The sequence below is a fragment of the Pleurodeles waltl genome, chromosome 3_1, assembly GCF_031143425.1.
Source record: "Pleurodeles waltl isolate 20211129_DDA chromosome 3_1, aPleWal1.hap1.20221129, whole genome shotgun sequence".
Taxonomy (NCBI): domain Eukaryota; kingdom Metazoa; phylum Chordata; class Amphibia; order Caudata; family Salamandridae; genus Pleurodeles; species Pleurodeles waltl.
This window is the reverse complement of record NC_090440.1, coordinates 166,951,407-166,971,979: the sequence shown is the minus strand read 5'-3', so window position 1 is coordinate 166,971,979 and position 20,573 is coordinate 166,951,407. Positions and strand designations below refer to the sequence as shown.

At 40.2% G+C, this 20,573-nt stretch overlaps 1 long non-coding RNA gene across 1 annotated transcript in view; it reads right to left on the bottom strand.

Annotated features, from left to right (window-relative positions):
• Positions 1-20,573, bottom strand: part of LOC138283882 (uncharacterized) — a 131,739-nt gene that overhangs the window by 87,332 nt on the left and 23,834 nt on the right. The window contains exon 4 of the long non-coding RNA XR_011201320.1: positions 10,400-10,471. This is a non-coding gene — a long non-coding RNA (uncharacterized lncRNA). The remainder of the gene's footprint in view (positions 1-10,399; positions 10,472-20,573) is intronic.

Below are 20,573 nucleotides of genomic sequence, written 5' to 3'. Positions count from 1 at the left end.
TTGGAGTTCCGCAATTCAGACTGCTTGGCCTTGGCCTTTCAAGCCACAGTCTCCGTGCATGTATTATTAAATATTTATGCTTGTACCTTAAGGCTGGCTGGTCTCTGGTTGGTTCTTGAGGGCAGATAGAAAAGGAGGCTTCAACAGAACATATCGACACACAAAGTAGTTTTGTTCAGTGCCAGAGACTACTGTGACAATATGTGCTTTTTGAGACCCAAAAATATTATTGCTTTTTGCCAATGTTTGTTATAATGGTAAGGGACTGGCAGCTCCTACAACAATAATGTTTTACAAAAACCATGTCAAAACAAGACACGCATTGACAAAACTAGAAGGCTGACCATCAATGTCAGACTTTTTGGCTTTGCCAATGATTTTTTCATTTCGTGTTTCCCATAATCTTATTGAAATTGGTTGCAGTGATTTTCCATTATGATTTTTTGGGGGGACTACTAGCATTCATCAAAACACATTTTAGTAGATGATGCTTCAAAGAAATTATACCTAAAATTTGCAGTAGTTTAGCAAAAAAAAAATTCCTAGTTGCATTTATTGTGAACATTTAATTGAAAGCAAAAACTCATCAATCTTGCTTTCAAGCTTCTTCAAATATTTTCATCAAATCTGAGAGCATTCTGGGAGCATTGTACATAGCCTCATACTGTTAAACTTTGCAAACATGAGTGTACCACTGTCTGCAGTGCAGTCCGAGCTTACAAGATTTCTTTTGAGCGCTCACTCTAATAATAATAGATTGCATTAATGAACCATAAATACAAGTTCGAAGAGCATTAACATTTGGACACAAATATTACCTTAACTGTAGACAATGTCCTTGTGCTGCAGGGTGGTGGACTTACTTGTCCCAAGGGCAAAATTAACATGAAAGCTTGTTGTCCTTGACCCCAAATAATATGTCCTGGGAGTCGGGCTATTGGAATCCAACACCCCTGATTTAGCATGTGCCCTCTACAAATACTTTACTTTTATATGTTTTAATAAACTTTAATGTTGCTCCATATGTTCTAAAAATCTAAGCAAGGTTCACATGATAACTGACGTGCCTCTTGGTTTACTTCTAGCCAGGGCCACTAGAATTATGTGGCTGAGGAGGACCAAATTATGCAGCAGTGTTGATTAAATTTTGTGTCAAGAAAAGGCAAATTATGCGGCGTAATGCAGCATATTTTGTGATAATATTACCTCATTGTTTTGTCGTTTTTACACATGGTAAGACAGTCTCTGAAAGTTTTCACCTTATTAATACCAATTTAACATCTAAATACAGCCTTAAGCAAATGAAATATGACCATTCAACCTTTGCAATGGGCCTTCCAAAGCACATGAACACGTACTGCCATGTTTTTAGTAAATTTTGACCTGTTTGAGCTTGTAACTATTTTTATTTTCTGAAATTCTACAGATTATGCAGCAGACAAAGAATTTTGTGACAAATCCAGTATTATTAAAAAACGCTTGAATCACATCATTTCATTGGCCCTAGTAATAGCGTCATCATCACAGGCACGAATGTTTCAAAGTTTACATTTGGAAAATGTCAATCCTGATAAATGTCAATCAATGCAGAAACTAATTTAGGTGTAGTTAAGTGAAACACTTCCAAGTTGAAGAAATATACTTTTTAATATGTTAGTCTTCGGCATATTTTTAAATGATGAACTATTTCCTGTTTTGGAGCTTAGAGGAAACCAGGCCAATGGCTGGGCACTCTAAATTAATGTGCTACGTGCCCACATTTTTATCAAAACACACTAAGACTAGTGAAATTGATAAATGAACTTTTGAAGGCCTGCAAACTACTTTGGATGAGGCCGTGTCTGAGTCGTCAGCCACTGTCCAGCCCCAAACCAGGAGAGTTCAAGAACTGCCTGTGCACTCCACAGCCCGGGCTACAGCAGAGGAGGGGTCATTTGGGGGACTAAAGCCTGATGGAGCATTTTCATTCTTCGCAGGAATCAATGCCCTTCGAGACTGAAGAATCTTTGGACCCAGTAAGTAGTGTGCTAGAACCATTAACACAATTTCAATACAAACCATATTAATTTACACACTTTTATCAATGTAGCCACGGAAGAAAAAACAGTTTCTCAGAAATCTTACACCATTGTTCAAGCCATTTACATGCATGAAAACCTTTAACAGACGACTCAATGTAACCTGGAGTGCCTTCTGGTGGTGTTTCTATACCCTCGCTAACTGGAATAAATACATCTCCTCTTAACACACTTTTAAATACCTTGAAAAACATAATTTTCAGTCAATTTCAATCAGTTACAATAACCTTTCAATCTAATCAGGAAGTAACTTTAATCCCAAAATGGTTATCTCTTGATGTTCTCAATCAATAGTAACGTGGCACTGTCCGCAAGTACCAGCACAGCTTCATACCACCCAACCTTTACCAGTGTGACACAGAATTACATCACACTCACTTCTCTCAGCACCTGCAGTCGCTTCGTAATTGTCTATGAAACACTCACTCACACACAACTAATGCGAAACATTGCTAACAAGACCAACAACCTGCCTGCACACCTCAAGTAGGGCCTTGAACACATCAAAGCTGTACAGGTTTACATTCTTCCGACTACAGCTTTCACAATTACACAACAAGTGAAACTTGATCAGCAATTCTCACTCCAGTTGCTACAGATCGTCCATGTGCACTCAGGATTCACTTCATACCAACCAATAACCCACACTCATTCAAGGTAAAACTATTGGCACGGTCAACGACACCTCATAACAAGTACCTCATTGCAGACAATAAATTAACCAAGTGTCTTTTACACTTGTGCGTTATCCTGGGATCTTAGGCCACGACGGACCAATCAACAACACCGGCTGACATTTTTTAGCAGAAAGTGCCATAATCACTTCAAGTATGAGGGCTCCACAAAACACTGCACACTTCATCCGCAATCTTCAAGGCAAAAGCAGTGCAACCGCAAAACCCTATTAATACTCACACATGTGTCACTTGTAGGAACAAAGCTGGAATTTCATCAATCGTTTGAACAGACTATGGGACAAAATTTTGGGTGGGCAATTTATGGACAATCGCATGGGGTCAATCCTATCTCCCCAACACTACACAAGAATGGTTCTCTCCTCTTATGGGACAAACCATAACACTGCTACAGTACAGATGGAGCATTTTCATCCTTTGTCAGAATCAATGCCCTTCGAGGTTGATGAATTTTTGGACCCAGTAAGTGGTGTAGTAGAACCACTAACACAATTTCAATACAAACCCCATTTAGTTACACACCATGACCAATGTAGCCACGAAAGACAAACTCCAGTCGAAATATAAAGTTAAGGGATTTATTACACACTCAAGCTCAAAGTCATGTGGACAATTTGCAAGACCAAGTTCTAGAGATTCATATACACCAAGGGTTGCCCAAGTCAACGAAATAAGTTCAGGGGGACTAACATTAGCAAAATTAAGCATTCAAGAAGAACAATACATATCATCAGCAAGAATATCTGTGATACAGAAATTAAGGGTGCTCAGGATTAGCAATCATCAATCAATTCAATTTAGCAGAGTCTTAATTTTAGCTGGTCACAGGGGAACCCCTACAAGTAACCAAATCAGGAAAATACATGTGTGGGATGAAACACATGCGGGCAAAAGATAAAAAGGAACATCTTCATTTCACAACATCACACTAGTACGAGAAAGGGGAAGTGACTTCTGATGGCGGTTATGCCTGCAAGGTCCCAACCCCTCCAGGATTAATGCAAATATTCTGTGTGTTGGAAGAGAATAATAGAATACAATGCTGTGTACCAAAAATACTGGCTGTATACCGTTGTAACATGTGTTTTCTCCTGACCTTTGGATTACCATTTGTTTGGTGAAATAGTTTGTGTGAATATTCCACTGTTACTGAGTATCATTCTTATTTATTTTTTTGTGTGCTGATTTCCGTTTAAGAGTGTACTAGTATATGTGATTAGAAGGGTTATCCAATAGCAAATATTTGTTCATACCTATTAAATGCCTCAGTGATGGGACTTTAGATACAGGGACAGTAACAACATATTAATATAATGTTATCAGTAGCTCTACAATGTCACTTCCGAATGTATGCCCTATGTTACACTTACACTATAAGAGAAGGACTTGATGCATTGATTATACACTTGACTATACAATGATGGTTGGCTGTTACTATTAACATGTGTTTTCCAAATTTATTACTGCATATTATTTTTGAAAGTATAATTAGAGAAGTTTATGTTGCAAGTGTGAGGCAGGGATGAGAGGGAGAGAAATTTTAGTTCTGTGTACAGATTTATGTTATGTTTCAATATGCCTTTCTTCTTTCAGAAGCATGTGGTTACACATAGAGTAGAGAGCCTTTCCCCCCACGTACCTCGATTGGGTTTTCCTTTCCTGATTAAAAAAATTAAAACAAGATAATAAAAAAAAGATAATAAGGAAACAAAAGCATTTTTAGATGCATATTACCCCGAGCTCCACTTAGCCTCACCTAGTTGAGTTACAGGTTTCCAATGTAGCACATGTATGGTTTGCAGTGATAACGATTGTGCCTTTGAAATGTGAATATTACTGTCCTGCCTACATTAGTAGAATGGAATGGTGCTACTAATTCTCGGACTGCAGACTACTAACTCAGGTGAACAAAGGATAGGTAAAAAGGGAAAAGCGTCAGCATGTCAAAAGCTCGATCAAGGGTCTTCTGAAAGGGGATTGGAAAAGGTTTCTGAATCACAAAGGGGCATCTCAAATGGCAAAGGCAGAGAGGAAGATACCTCTCCAAGGGGCACAGTATAAGGGGGTCCTTTGTCAGCAGGGGTTTGGAACTCCAAAGATCTGACCAAAAGTCCAACTAATCGGCAGTATATTAAAATTCATAGAGCATTATGATTTATCAAAGGTATCCGTCCATTTTACGTTGAAAGGGGATTATCCAATAAAAATTTATCGCACAACTGCAATCTGCAAAGTCTGCATCTTTTCCCAAGTCTGTCACTGGAACATCTTCCTTCTGTGTGATGCCACGTAAGTTTGAAATAATTGTATACAATGGCAGTCCATGTTCTAATATGTTCAGTTCTCAAAGATGATAAGATACATGCGCAAGATAAACGCGCATAGCTTGTTTTGCTGGATATCGTGTATACCGATGTCTGAATACTGCCATTCCCCTGACTTGGGGAAGAATAGAGGGTATTTTAATGATTGCACTCGAGAGAGGTGCATTGAGGAAAATAAACTTTTTTTGTATTGTGACTATGTTTAAGATTAAATTGGTGATAGGTTTTATTGGATAATAACTAAAATCATGTGGGAACCTGTGGTTGTAAGAATCTAGGGGAAAAAGTCTCAATTCAAAATACTGTCAATAATATGAAGTCAGCGATCGGCTAGTGGCTAAAATAAGGATGGTAAACTATTTGATTCTAAAAGATGAAAGGGAAATTAATGACAATATACACTTTTCTAAAAAAATGTGCACATTTACTGATAATGATATTAATGGGTGTTATACATGAGTATAAGTGACATTTATAAACAAGGATTATTCTATTCAAATAGATATTACAATGTTTTTCCCTCACATCAGATGCACAACTTGAAAGTACCAATGGCTTATGAAAAATAACATGACAAATCAAATTTGAAGTCAATTGATTAAGTATGTGCAAGGAAGTATGTTTAGATAACTAATTATGAATTGATAGGTATATATATATAGTGGATGGTATTTTCATAATTACACAGCTAAAGGTTTTGGATAATTGGGTTTAAATTATTTTATCTTTGGTGAATGGATTGTGCTATTTTAATTTTGGGTGTAATAAGTAACACTTAGAAGGTTGAAGGTTTGCTTTTCTATATATTTTATAATTACACTATTTGTACATATACATATATTTATTGACCTGGTGTTGCTTGCCTGTATATGTATTATTGATGTTATTTTTAATAATTGTTGATGATGTTATAATAATTTGTATGTTTGTCAGTATATGTTTTTATATGTATTTTTAATATTTGGATACTAGTGTTTTTAGGATAATTATAGTAGTCCCTTGTCTGTTTCTTCTCCTTTGGAGTAGGGTATAAATGCATGTATTGATTATACTGTTGTGGTCTATTGTCCTTTTATGTCATAGTGTACTTGTGGATATTTTGTATTATTACATGTTTATTGAATGTGTGTTATATGTGTTGCATTACAGCCCTGAAAAAGTCCTATGTGAAAGGACGAAATGCGTTGGCTGTTGCTGTTATGAATTTATGTACTGTTGGATAAGAGAATAAAATAATAAAAAGAAGATTTGAACAATTCCAAAGAATTGGACACTAAAATATTTTTAGTGGTGGTGCACTATCATTGTTCTAAATTGTGTCTTCCCTTTAGGTTAAAGGATTTCACCTTGGCAGCAGGTGTTGGTTTGAGTGCACACAAAGAAGAATATATAAAAACTTGTTTCTATATCTTGGGGACTCCTGGGTTAGGTGCGTTGACTGATAGCCTGCGGCTGCATTTTTGCAGAATATTACATTCTCTCTATGTCTGAACAATAGGGCCTATTACCAAAATCTAGTTTTCACATGGGTACAAAATCTGAAAGAAAACTCACGTTAGGGAATGAATCAGCATTTCCTACACAGCCATGAAATACAAACTTCAATAGGCCTTACTTATGCTAACACAAGAGAATTACAGCAATACACAAAATGAATACATTTTAATAAAAACACATATAATATGCAAACGTATGAATTCAATATTAATAATATTTCATTAATAGGTGTAATACATTTCAGCTTCAATGGGAAAACTCAGACAATGTGTTTCAATAGGTATAGCAGAGAATTACATTTCTTTAAATTTTACACACATTTTTTATGCATTAATCCTATGAAATTTCATCCAGTTTCAACATATTCTGTTAGTCCAGAGTCTAAATCACATTATAATATCAGTTTGATCCTACTAACGTGATTTAATTCAAATAACGCTTATGTCGAACTTTACGATGTGAACATGTTGCACATCTAAGTTGTGTGTCAATGCAGCCTCTATATTCTAACTGTTAGTGCTTTAATTAGGCTTAAGCCATTAATGGTCACATACTGGTGACCTCTGTGGCATGAGGGATGGCACTAAACATAAACTACATCAAGTCCTTTCAGCCTAATGGGCATTGCGCACCTGCAACACAAATATTTATGTGTGTGTATTTGGATGACCTCTGAGAGAACATATCAGCAATATGACATTATTAAGCAACAAGAGACTGATAATTTCTACAATAATATAGGATGCACTGAGCTGCCCTGTGCACCTTGGGTGGAATTCTGGCAGATTCCATCAATTTAAGACACTCACTGAGGTAGCAGCTGCTGATCAGGACAGGGGTGTGATCACAAGACTAAGGCTTAGTTTTTTTTTTTTTTGGATCGTGTCATTCTGGATAGATAGTACTATTATTTCAAAGCAGGTTAGTTTGCTTTCATGCTGGTAAAGAGATGATTAGAAATACAATGGATGTCTTACAAAGAATTTAAATGGAAGATTGGATCGAAGACTTTGAGGAACCAGAATTAGCAGAAAACAATTGCATGAAATTGTCTAGAACAGATGATGATTTGATAGATGGGAAATAATTTGTTAAAGACCGGATATTCCCCCTGGCCTTTCAACCTCCCTGAAATGCTCATTGTACAATGATCTCACTGGAATATGAAACAAATATTTATTTTGAAAGATCATAACTAGGCTTCATCTGAGAGATATTAAAAGCCATGTGGTTCATTGTTTTTTCTACATTCCGGTATGTGATAGCCATATATGGCTTTTGATAATATACTCTTTCTTCATGCATATAAGGCCACTCCAAACGTTTTCCAAAAAGTTTGAATGTTTTTGTTTTTAATTTTCATATACACAAACTTGTCACTTCTCATTGTGACATTCAAACAGCAAATTAGACAGTACATCTTTCTCTTTCCTACACTGCACTGATTTCTTCTCTGTTAGTTATGTTATGTTAGAAGAGTTTGTATAGCGCAGTAAACCCGAAGGCATCAAAGCACTAGCAGAGACCCAGCAGGATCAATACTGAGTGGATAGCCAAGTTTACTGTTGTTTTTTAAAAACTGAGAAGGTTTCTATATCCGCAATGTGGGACTGCAGAGTGTTCCACAGCTTTGCAGCTCCGACAGAAAAAGCCCTACCTCCCATCTGGCTTCACTTAATCATTACTGTCTTTTCAAGCAAATATAAATCAACAATTCTGATGTTTTCAATTATTTAATTTCTCCAAACTGAATATGTATATATATATATATACATACATACACTTCATGCTTCCTCCAAGACGGCTGGACACAGCTGACATCCTGACCGGGATGCACATGACTCGGGAGTCAGCACTTGCCGTGAAACAATCACCAACAGAGCTTATTAGAGCACATGGACATTTCAAGACATAAATTGCATAACTTGTTTTACAGTGATAGTTGCTGATAACTTTCTTGCTTCTCTGAGTTAAAGGTAACATATAACCCCTTGTATTAATACCATGACCACAGGCTTTGCACTTACCACATTTTCTAAACCCAGGGTTTTGATTTAACTAGGTTTATTGGTCTTAATGCAGCTATCAGGACTACTCCTTTCAAGACTATCCCTCATAGATTCTGCTCTCCTTAAGGTCATATCAGGTCTGCAAGGCATAACCTTACCAATCACTGGATAACTCTGAATATGGTGCCAGTGTTCCTGCAAAATATATCTAACATTACCCTCTTGTTTGCTGAAAGTAGTTATAAATCTGAAGTGCGGATCTATTTTGCCATTTGGAGCCGGCTCCCATGTTGCGGCTCACATCCGATGTCATAATGGGCATTGCGGGAGTGCGGCCGCATTGGCGGCCGCACGGCGGTTACAACTTGGCAGGCGGCAGTTGCCGCCCGCCAATGTTGTACTGAGGCCCTTAGCCTACATTAAGATGATAATTTTTGTCTGGGCTTAAGAGTGGCTGTGATGAAACAATATTTTATGCAATAATGCATTACTCAATGCTATAATATCAAGCTCAGGAAATCATTGAGGTTTAGCGAAAAAATAAATTAATATTAATATTATCAAATGAATCAGAGACAGTATATATTCTTAGACTTTATAGCATAATTTTGTGCCCTCTTGTGATGATAAAATGAGTATGTTATTGAATAATGCCCCCAATTAACAACAAACCCAATATTTTTACGGAACATATTTACTGATATAAATATCTTGGAGGACTGGTAAGAAGGGGTTAAAAGTGCTTCGGCAGAAATAGATAAAAATTGATTAAGTGCATATTGATTATCGGAATTTTTAAATAGTTGGTTTTAACAGTAATGATATATATTTTTCGATTTTCTTGACTACAATATCCAGAATACATCATAATGGTTGGTATGATTATTCGTTATAAAAGATGAAAGAAGGAAAGGACTCACTTACCGTGAACAAGACACCTTGTGAGACGAAACGCGTTGGTGGTTGTTGCTTTGAAATAAATACACAGTAATTTTGGACTTCATGGATTGCAGTGAATTTTTTGGTTTACAATATTTACGAGAGTGGCCTCCTCCGTCACCTGGCACTGGCAGTAGAGTGCGCCGCCCAAAAACTTCTGACCATATTGGTATATATATATATATATATATATATATATATATATATTTATTTATTTATATATACACACACATATATATATATATATATATATATATTTAAATTTTTATGTTTTTTGTAATGTTCACATTGATTCGTTCAGGTATTTCAAAGCCGTTTCCATACGATATGAGTGTTTAATATCCATATATTTCAACACTTATTCCTTTTTCAGTGTAATTATTACAAAGAATTGTGAAAAAAGAAAGATAATATATAAAGTATAAGTTTGGTGAAATTAAATAATAGAAAATGTCAAATGTGTTGACTAATATTTTCTTAAAAGAAACTAACCCGGCTGAGGGAACCAAAAAGTACAATTTCGGGCAGAGAAAGAAGTACTAACATTTATGGAGCTGCCATGTTGTTTATCTAAGCTGCTGAGTTTGAATAAAAATATTTTTTACAAAACAGTATTAGTTCTTTTTAGGTGAAAGGAAGATATTGGGTGTGGCATGTGTTAAAGTTTTAAAAAAAGGTTTATATTTTTGTGTGACAAATAATATTGAGTAATAATCTTTATTATGAAAATGATAAATTATTATGAATGTACTAAAAATAAGTTTAATGTGAGGTTCAGAAGTGTGTTAATAACATGATTTAGTTTTGCCACATTTTAGTGAAAACAACATGTTGAAATAAATAGACGCTGTATCTACCTCAACTCTCCATTCACTTCCAATTCCCCCTTCCCATCAGGTTCCCCTGTGCATCTTCTCTTCCCGCAGACTCTGCAGAAGCAAAGACAGCTGATGTAATGCTTTCTAATAGCCATGAATACAAAAGCTTATCCATTAAACTTTTAGTATATTAGATCGACTGAAACATTCAAGGACTCTTCTGCTGTGTTACCATAGTTCAGTTCTGTTTTGAATATTCATGAATTGCCTTTGTTTAATGTTGCATATTTTGTTCAACGCACCTCTGGATGACAGTGAAGTTGAAAAGTGAGATACTTTCTTCGAAATGGGGTTGTTTTAAAGTATTAGTCCACTGACGTGGATTTTTCTGATTTGGCAACAAACTGGTGCATGGGATCATACCATGCAGAATCTATACCTGTAACTATTTTTCTTTGTAAGAATTGTGCAAAAGAACCCTTTATTTAGAAGATGAGCCAGATTTCAGAAGATTTCTTTCCTTTTTGTCTATTAGGGATGCTGTCCGCCCTTTTCTTGATTTTGTTGCTCTTTTGAGACGTAGAACAATTTCTGATTTTGGACTATTCTGTGTTAACTTTGTACTTCTGAGACTTCATGATATTATTTCTGTACTACTTGATTTTTGGATATTTCTGTTATAAAACCCTTTAACTTTTCCCCGATCTAGAACTCAGTTATTGAGTGGTCCCAGTTACTTATTTTTGATACTTTACTAAAACTGATATTGGGTGGAGATTATGCAAGATCAATACAATCTTAAATATTGGGGTATAGAGTTCCACTTTGACAAATTGGTAGCAAAGAATGGTTGTGAAAGAGCACTGGTATAAGGCTCCTATGAATTAAGTAGGACTGTGTATCTGGTCAACATAAACATCAGCGTATATGGATTCAATACAAGTATACTATCAAGACATGTTGACACGGTCCCTAGCTACCTCACAATACTCTATCACCTCACAATGCTCCATCTGAACCCCAAAACACACATCTACCTTTTCGTTGTCACTCTGTGTAACCAAGAAGAGACAGAAGAAGGATGTGGAAATGTCTTTTAGAACATTTATTGCAACAATGTTATTCTTGCATAAAAAACATGAGCTGCAATTACTAGGCAAACTAGACAAAGCATGGAAACCAACATTACAAAAATGGTGAAAAATATAAATAGTTCAACAATGGTAATATTATTGCGTTGGTACACTACCTACACTATCAAAAGCATAGTGGGAGTACCCTCTGGCAGATCAATTGGGATAACCAAGCGCAGCTGCTACCAACTCAAGAAACAATGAACCCCTCTGACAGAGCCTCCCACAAAGCAGCCCATAGCGACCACCACTGACAAATCAAGGAAGCCAAGCGAGCAGCCATCACAGACTGCATTGACACAGCAGCCATCCGCACAAAAGAACTACTCAGAATAGTCAGAGAATACTCTAACCCAGCTGCCACAGAGAACACTATCCACCCTTCCCAAGAGCTCTGCGACACCATTTCAGGCTACTTTCACAACAAGATTGCCACCATCTACAACAACTTCGACCCCCAACCCACCGTCCTCCATCCCAGCAGCCTCGACCAACCAGCAGACACCAGCCGCACGATCACCACATGGACATCGCTCACTACGCAATCCACCTTGGCCATCATGTCCTCCATCCACTTTGAAAAACCCACCGACCCATGCCCCACTACCAGTTCAACCTCAGAACCAATCACATTGGCTCACAATTTACCAGCATCCTCAACACCTCCATTACCATGGCAGTGTTCCCGAACAAATGGAAACACGCAGAAATCAGACCCCTCCTAAAGAAACCATTCGCTGACCCCAGAGAACTCAAAAATTATCAGCCAATCTCTCTGCGCCCATACTCTGCCAAAGTACTCAAGAAGGCCATCAATCAACAGCTTGACATCTCCCACTAGGGATTCTGTGCCAACCACAGCACGGAGACCGCACTCATTGCAGCCACAGATGACATCAGAGCTCTCTCAATCGAGGGGAGACCGCTTCCCTGATCCTCCTCACCCTCTCAGTCACATTTGGCACTGTCTCCCACCACACCCTCATCAACAGACTCCACAACATTGGCATACAAGAGAACGTCCTCAAATGTATCACCTCCTCCCTGAGAGGATGTACTCAGATCATCTGACTGCCTCCCTTCACCTCCGAACCCAAGAACGTCATATGCGGCCTATCCCAAGGATCAGCCCTCAGCCCCTTTCTGTTCAACACCAACATGACCCCGCTCGCCAACATCGTCAGATCTCATGGTCTCAACATCGGATCTTATGAAGATGACACACAGCTCATCCTCTCGCTCGCAGAAGACCCCACCACAGAAGACCCCACCACCACCAGAACAAACTTCAGCAACGCCATGACCCACGTAGCCAACTGGATGAAAGCAAACTGCCTCAAACTTAACTCAGACAAAACAGAAGTACTGATCTTCAGGAGCAACACATCCACATGAGACTACAGATGGTGGCAAGCCAAACTCGGACCCACTCCCACATCAACAGGCCACGCATGCAATGTCAGCTTCATCCTCGACAGTGAACTGACTATGAAGCAACAAATCAATGGAATGCCTCCTCCTGCTTCGACACTCTCCGCATGCTCCGCAGAATTTTCAGATGGCTCCAAGTCAACACCAGGAAAACTGTCATTCAGGACCTCATCACCAGCTGCCTCAACTACGGCAATGCACTCTACGTCGGCATCTCCTCTCAACTCCTCAAAAGACTCCAGACCATACAGAATGCAGCAGCTAGACTCGTCCTGGACCTCCCCAAACGGGTCCACATCACCTTCCACCTCAGAAACTTCCACTATCTCCCCATCCATAAAAGATGCCAGGTCAGGATCCTCACACATGCCCACAAAGCCTTACACGATCGACGACCAGCCTACATCAACTACTGACTGAACTTCCTCAAACCTGCCAGAAACCTGTGCTCCTCCTTACTAGCCTTTGCACACACACCCTTGTATCCATCACAACTGCAGCTGCAGCAGTTCCTTCTCCAGCATCACCCTGAAGACCTGGAACGACCTGTCCCTCCACCTCCGAACAGCACCCTCTCTTACAAACTCAAGACTTGGATTTTCGATGGAGACCTCACACCCCAGCACCCTGATACCCTCAGGGGTGATAGTTTCGCACTATACAAATACTGACTGGTTGATTGATAACTCAATCCTCATACCTGGGTAAGATGTACCGGGAAGCCAGGAAGCTGGTCTGGTGTAATGCAGGCTATTGTCCTGTGTCACAATCAGCATTAGAGCCAGCCAGACTGCATCTCTGCAGAACATGGCGCAGAGCAGTTTTTATAATACAAGCACTGTTCATGTCACATTGAGTCAGAGGTGCAAGCCTGACGCTATGATCTGTCTGCAAGAGCAGAGTTGTCTCCGTGGACAATCAGAATGCTTAGGGCATTGCGTTGTGTGTGCTTAGCCATGGACAAAGTGTACAGACTAGATGGCATCAACACTTTAACAAAACAAGCTGCATGTACAGTGATTTCTCAGTATGTTATCATGTGAGTGAAATCCATGTAAAGAGTCACCATCAAACAATCAATCAATCAGGATTTATAAAGTGCAGTTTATCACCCGATAGGGTATCCAGGTGCTTGCAAGCCCCGGAGACTTATTCGAACAGCCATTTCTTGGGGGCCATTAGGAAGTGAGGTGATGTTCCTGAGGTGCGTGGAGAGGCTGCTCCAGGTTTTTGCTGTGATGCGAGAGAAGGAGCATCCTCCACTTCTGCTTTGGTAGATACCAGTAGTATGGGTAAAGTGAACGGGAGGTAGAGCAGAGGGTGTTGCCATAGTCCAGTTGGCTGGTGATGAGGACCTGTGTACCGGTACATCTTGTGTGCAGGGGTAGCCACTTGCGCAAAGTGAGGAAGCAGGCGGAGGAGACAGCATTGATCTGTGATTTGATGGTGAGCCTGTTGTCAATGATGATGCTGAGGTTTCTGGCGTGGTCAGAGGGAGTGTGTGTAGGTCCTAGGTCTGATGGCCACAAGGAGTCATTCCACATGTTGCTGCTTTTGCCAAAGATCAGTACTTCTGTCTTGTCTGTGTTCAGCTGCAGGCAGTTGTTCTTCATCCAGTCAGTAATGCTTCTCATGCACTGTCGAAGTTGGTTCTGGTGGTGGAGGGGTCGTCGGTGAGTGAGAGGATGAATTGGGTGTTGTCTGCATAGGACATTATGTTGGGACTGTGGGATCTGACGATGTTGGCCAGCGGGGTCATATATGCATTGAAGAGTGTGGGGCTGAAGGATGATCCCTGGGGGACACTGCAGATGATCTCCCTGGGTTCAGAGGTGAAAAGGGAGAGGTGGACCCTCTGGGTTCTTCCGATGAGGAAGGAGGTGATTCATCTGAGCGCATTCTCTTGGATGCCGATGTGGTGGAGCCTTTCGGTCCGCATGTGGTGGGATACAATGTCGAAGGCTGCTGAGTGGTCGAGGAGGATCAAACCTGCTGTTTCTCTTCAGTCGAGGAGGGTTTGGATGTCGGCAGCGAACAGGGCAGTTTTGTGTTGTGACTGTTGCAGGAGGCTTGAGTAACTGGCTCTGCTCTAGGTATGTCAGAGTTGCTTGTTGCTGATATTTTCCAGCACCTTCACTGGGAATGGGAGCTGGGAGATTGGCCTTCTAGTTTTTGGGTTCGCTTGGGTCGGAGGAGGGTTTTTGAGTAGTGGTCTGACTTCGCTGTGTTTCAAAGCATTGAGAAATGTTGCAGTGATGATAGAGGTTTTGAGCAGGTTGGTGAGTTCCTGGCCGATCCTTTAGTTTCTGTAGGTGTGGGTTGGGGTTCAAAGTTTCTGTATATGGTTGCAGTCTTGTCGTGGAAGAAGTGGGCAAGGTTGTCACACAGCTCCTGTGATGGTGTAATGTTGTTTTAGCTGGCAGCTGGGTTGGAGAATTCCTTAACAATGTTGAAAGGTTTGTTGGGGTTGTTGCCGCTGCTTTCTATACGTGCGGCAAGGGCCGTCTTCTTTGTTGCCCTCAGCAGACGTTGGTAGAGGTTGAGGGAGGTCTTGTAGGCTGCTCTGTCAGAGGTGTCCTTGCTGACGCACCATCTCTTCTCCAGTTGTTTGCTGTCTCGTTTTGCATCAGAAAAGAAATGCTAACTTAAAATGTGCATCTCCATAAGGTAGTGTATAGTGAGAGGCGAAGCTTGCACACAGGTAGGGGTTCTGAAACCAATGAGTTTTCTTTGCTAGGATTTTGTGTCTCATCTAGGTTGGTGTTTCTTTGCTCTTACGTGCATGAAAGTAATACTATTAACATGGGTGGATTGCCGCTGGACAAGGGGGTCTGGTGTGGTTAAGTAGGGTACTGTGACAGGTGTGGTTTCTGTTGCTCTGTTTGGATATTAGTTGTGGAATTTGACTTGGTTTACTGTGAGCTGTTAACTTTCTAATTAGGTTAAGCAGACAAGAGTTTAATAAGTGTAAAGTTAATTTAGAACATGGGTACTCACAAATATTCCCTCAGGGGCTAAAATGCGCAGTCTGGGGTATCACCGGAGGCAGCACAGATGACAGCAGGAGGAGGTGGGGTGTGGCTGGGGGCTTGGGCAGGGGATGCAGGGTGATTCGGGCGGGGCTAAATTGTGCAGGGCATGGCATGGTGGGGATTTTGGGGGACAAATTCTCCCACATAGAATAAAATCATGCATGGCATTCAAAAAGTACTTCTTTAAAAAAACTTCAAAAGATTGAGCGAATGCTGCATTTTGAAATAAACATGTGGATATGTTTGAAATGTAGCCATCCTAAAGGATGCTCAATTGATTTATAGAAAATGTGCACCTTGTGGTATAAATCGCATACAGTGATGTAAGGTTGATAAGCTTTGTCAATGGAAAGTACTTTCAACACAACACTATCAAAAATTTATTTTATTCTGATAAAAGAGCAACATTCAGATTAGGTACCTAATGCATTCTGATTATTAGGTATCAGTGGCAATGTTGGGAAAATGTCAATTAAATTGATTTTCAAAGACAAAGATGGAAAGTAGCTGAGGTATAACTAGTTCCTTCATATCACACATGACAATCATTCCCAAATGACGATTTAATACTTCTATGTGTACCAAATTGTCACTGTAGATTGTTTATGTGCAGGAAGGGAGGCCTTCCTGCACATAAACAATCAATCCCTCGGCGCAGACACCCTTGCACTATGGTGCTTTGGGATATCCCCATCAACACTGTAGGGAGAGAATTGCAAGACCACCGACATACCATCCTGATGGGGAAAATCAAAGGACCTCAATCTCAGAGCCAGGCCAAAATGGATAGAAACACAAATCTGCAGATAGGGCCAATAGAGAAGGGCTTAGAGGTTGAGCCAACCCCACGCCAGACAGGGATATTGAAAATGACACTATCCTACAGGAAATTCAAGAGTCTCAAGGGGCCGTTGAGACCAAAATAGGACAGGTTGGTGCGGATGTCTTCTCCTCTGTCAGGACATGCATAACCTGGTGGACAGAGTATCAGAAGCTGAAAGGAGGGTATCATTGCTCAAGGACCAGGTGGTTACTGTTAGCACTAATGTGATGAAGCTTCTAGGGATCACCAAGACACTGGAGGCCCAAGCGGAAGACTTCAAAAACAGGTCAAGATGCAATAACCTTCGCTTTGTGGGATTTCCAGAGGTGGAATGGACCATGTCAAATAGTTGGAGGGCTGGATTATATCTTGGATGCCAAATGGGAGTGCTTTTACCTTGGTTTGGAATTGAGAGAGCATTGCCTGCATATTCAACTTTCATGACAGAGACGTGATCCTGCGAGATGTGCACAAAAAAGGGGAATCGCTCTATCTTTCTTTCAGGATTATGATCTTCCCAGACAAAGCCAGCCAGGTTCAAATGGAGAGGAATTCCTTTGAAGCGGTGAAGCAGATACTGGTGGAAATTAACCTCAAATGCATGCTGCTCTTCCCTGCAAAACGTAAGGTGATACATAATTAGATCCTACTTCTTTGAAACTCCTGAGACAATATGGGCATGGACTGCAGAGAGAGATGAAACAATATGAACCTCTTTTGTAGGACTCCCGGAGCTGGCTCAGATATTTGACTCCTGTGCAGAGGAGAGAAATGCATCCTGAAAAGGATGGACTTGGTCGCTCGCATGGAGGCAGACCACAGCCTCCCTGGATACATCTGGTGCAGGCAGAAGTCAGACCCTCAAATACATGGTGCTTATCCCTTCAAAACTTAAAGTGATACATAACTCTAGATTCTACTTATTTGAAACTCCCGCTGCAGTGTGTAAGTGGACAGCAGAGAGGAGACAGCTGAAGTGATATGAACTCCCTTTGTAGGACTCCTGAGGTCGGCACAGAAACCTCCAGGGAGGTTATGGTTGGGTGACTGGGCTTTTTTATGTTGGGGAGTGGGTAGTTTTAGGCCAACAGACAGAAAGTGGGGTGGAGCTTGATGTTTTTTTAGAGGAAAAGTTATTAGACATCCACAGACATACATATATATACACACAATGGATGGGGCGTGGCTGAAGTCGAGCTACTGGCCTCTTAGACAGTCATAATATCCAGAGACCATGGCTGACACGGTGGAGACAATGCTGACGATTGTCTCATGGAATGTGAATGGCTTGGCCAATAAAGTCAAATGAGGGGTGATGGCCCCGTGCCTTCGCAGACAGGCACCAGACCTGGTGCTGCTGTAAGAGACCCATTTATTAGGCTTAATATTGTAGGTGTCTTTTGCAAGGCCCTTAGGTTTCCCTGGTGCATTCAGGAATCATCAAGGGGAAATAAGGGTTGTGATACTCATGCGAAAGAGACCCCCATTTCAAGTGACCAGGAAATGGTAGGATCCAGCTGGCAGCTATGTAGGCATCCAGGATAAGTCGGGTAGACAAATGCTCTTTATCCTCAATGTATATGAGCCCCCCAAGTCTTCAACAGTGTGTCTTAAACACAATAGGTTCTATACTAGTTGAGTCAGACACCACAAGGAACGTAATAGGAGGGGACTTCAACAATGGCATAGATAAGACTCTGGACAAATCAGTATCAGTAGTAGCCTGTGGCGTGGCAGTACTTAAGCAGGGATGTGGAATTCCTATAGCCCAACGCCCAGCACATACGTTTAGGGTCAAATGCAACAAGTTTTCATGTTTATTTTGTCCCTTAGACAAGTAGGCCCAACCCCCTGTAGCACAAAATTTACAATACCACATTACGGATCAGGGTAGGGCATTGTCTGTGGTTGGGGTAACATTTGTGTCCATATGTTAATGCTGTTCTAACTTGTATTTATGGTTCATTAATGCAAAGTCTTTATTATACGGGAGAGCACTCAAAGGAAATGTAAGCCCGGACTGTACTACTGACAGTGGTTCCAGTATACAAATGTGTACACACACTTGCAAAGTTTAACAATATGAGGCTACGTATAATGCTCCCAGTATGCTCTCTAGTTTGATGCAAATATTTGCAGAAGCTTGAAAGAAAGGTTGGTGATTATTTCCTTTCTGAATAAAATGTTCACAAAAAGCATACAAGTAGGAAAAATGGTTTGCTAAACTACTGTGAAATTTAGGTATCATTTATTTAAAGCATCTTTCAGTAAAATGTGTTGATGCATGCCAGTATTTCAAAAAAATATTCATAATGGAAAAATCAGTGTAACCAGTTCCAACAAGATTATGGGAAACATGACAATAAATAAGCACTGGCAAAGCCAGTAGGTCTGACATTGATAGTCAGCTTTTTGGTTTTGTCAATGCGTGTATTGTTTTGACAAGGTTTTTGTAAAATGTTATTGTTGTGGGTGCTGCCGGACCCTCACCATCATAACAAACATTGGCAAAAAAAAATGTAGGTCTCAAAAAGCACACCTTGCCACTGTATTTCAAGACACTGAACAAAATTACTTTATGTGCCAATATTCCACTTGTGAAAGAGTAGAATGTTGTCACTCACAATGAAGCCAACTGATAAACAGAGTGAGATATAATTTTAATACAAACAAAAGATCTTGGATAACCAATTAGGGGCCCAATTCTTTAAGAAAATCACAAAAGTGCACACAGTATATGTCAGTGCATAAATGCAGATTTACGGCTTTCACAAATTCACAATAATTTACAGAAGTAGGCCAGGAAATCGTACTCCTAGAAAATATTTGTGAGCTGTATTTTAGCGTGAGCAAATATGCATGTACAGATTTGTTCATGTGAAAATCTGTTGAGTGTTTACAAGTTCACTTTCCCTCCAACCATTTTCCCCAGCCCTGGAGGAAGTTTAACTTCTGACCTTAACAAGAGTAAATTTCCAACCTTTCTCAATATGGGAAAAGATTAAATAAGAGCTGGTGAAAACTGCTAAAACATGCAAGTTAGTAGGTTTTCACAGACTCAAAAGGGCATTCCAAACATAGAACAATTGCTTACCCCTATCTCCAGCCTCAGGATGTAGAAGGTGACAAAATAAAGGAATTGATAGCATTCAAATCCTGCTATAATATAAGCCCTGGCATTATCAGAGAGTCTATTATGAGAGCTCTTGTAAGGAAATGCCTCCTTGGCATGGTTACCCCCTGACTTTCTGCCTTTGCTGATGCCAGGTTATGATTTCAAAGTGTGCTGAGGCCTGCTAACCAGGCCCCAGTACCAGTGTTCTTTCCCTAACCTGTACCTTTGTTTCCACAATTGGCACACCCTGGCATCCAGGTAAGTCCCTTGTAACTGGTACACCTAGTACCAAGGGCCCTGATGCTGCTAGGGCCTTCTGTTAGTCCCTGTTAGCATTTCTTTTAGAGTTTAAAAGTTTTGTAAAGGTTTGAATTAAGTTCTAGAGATAGTTTTAGATTCTTAAAAAGTATTCCAACTTTTAGAAACAAAATGTCTAATGCAGAAGAGATAGTGATGGAACTCAACCTCACCCCTTACCTGCATCTTAGGATGTCAGAGTTAAGGTCTCTCTGCAAAATCAAAAAGATTAAAACTGGTTCAAACCCTACCAAAGTACAGCTCCAGGAGCTTTTGGCAGAGTTTGCTAAAAACAACCCCTCTGAGGATACCTTCCCAGAGGGGGAAGCTAGTGATGTGGAGGATTTCCCACCTCCAGTCCTAGTTAGGGAGAACAGGGTCC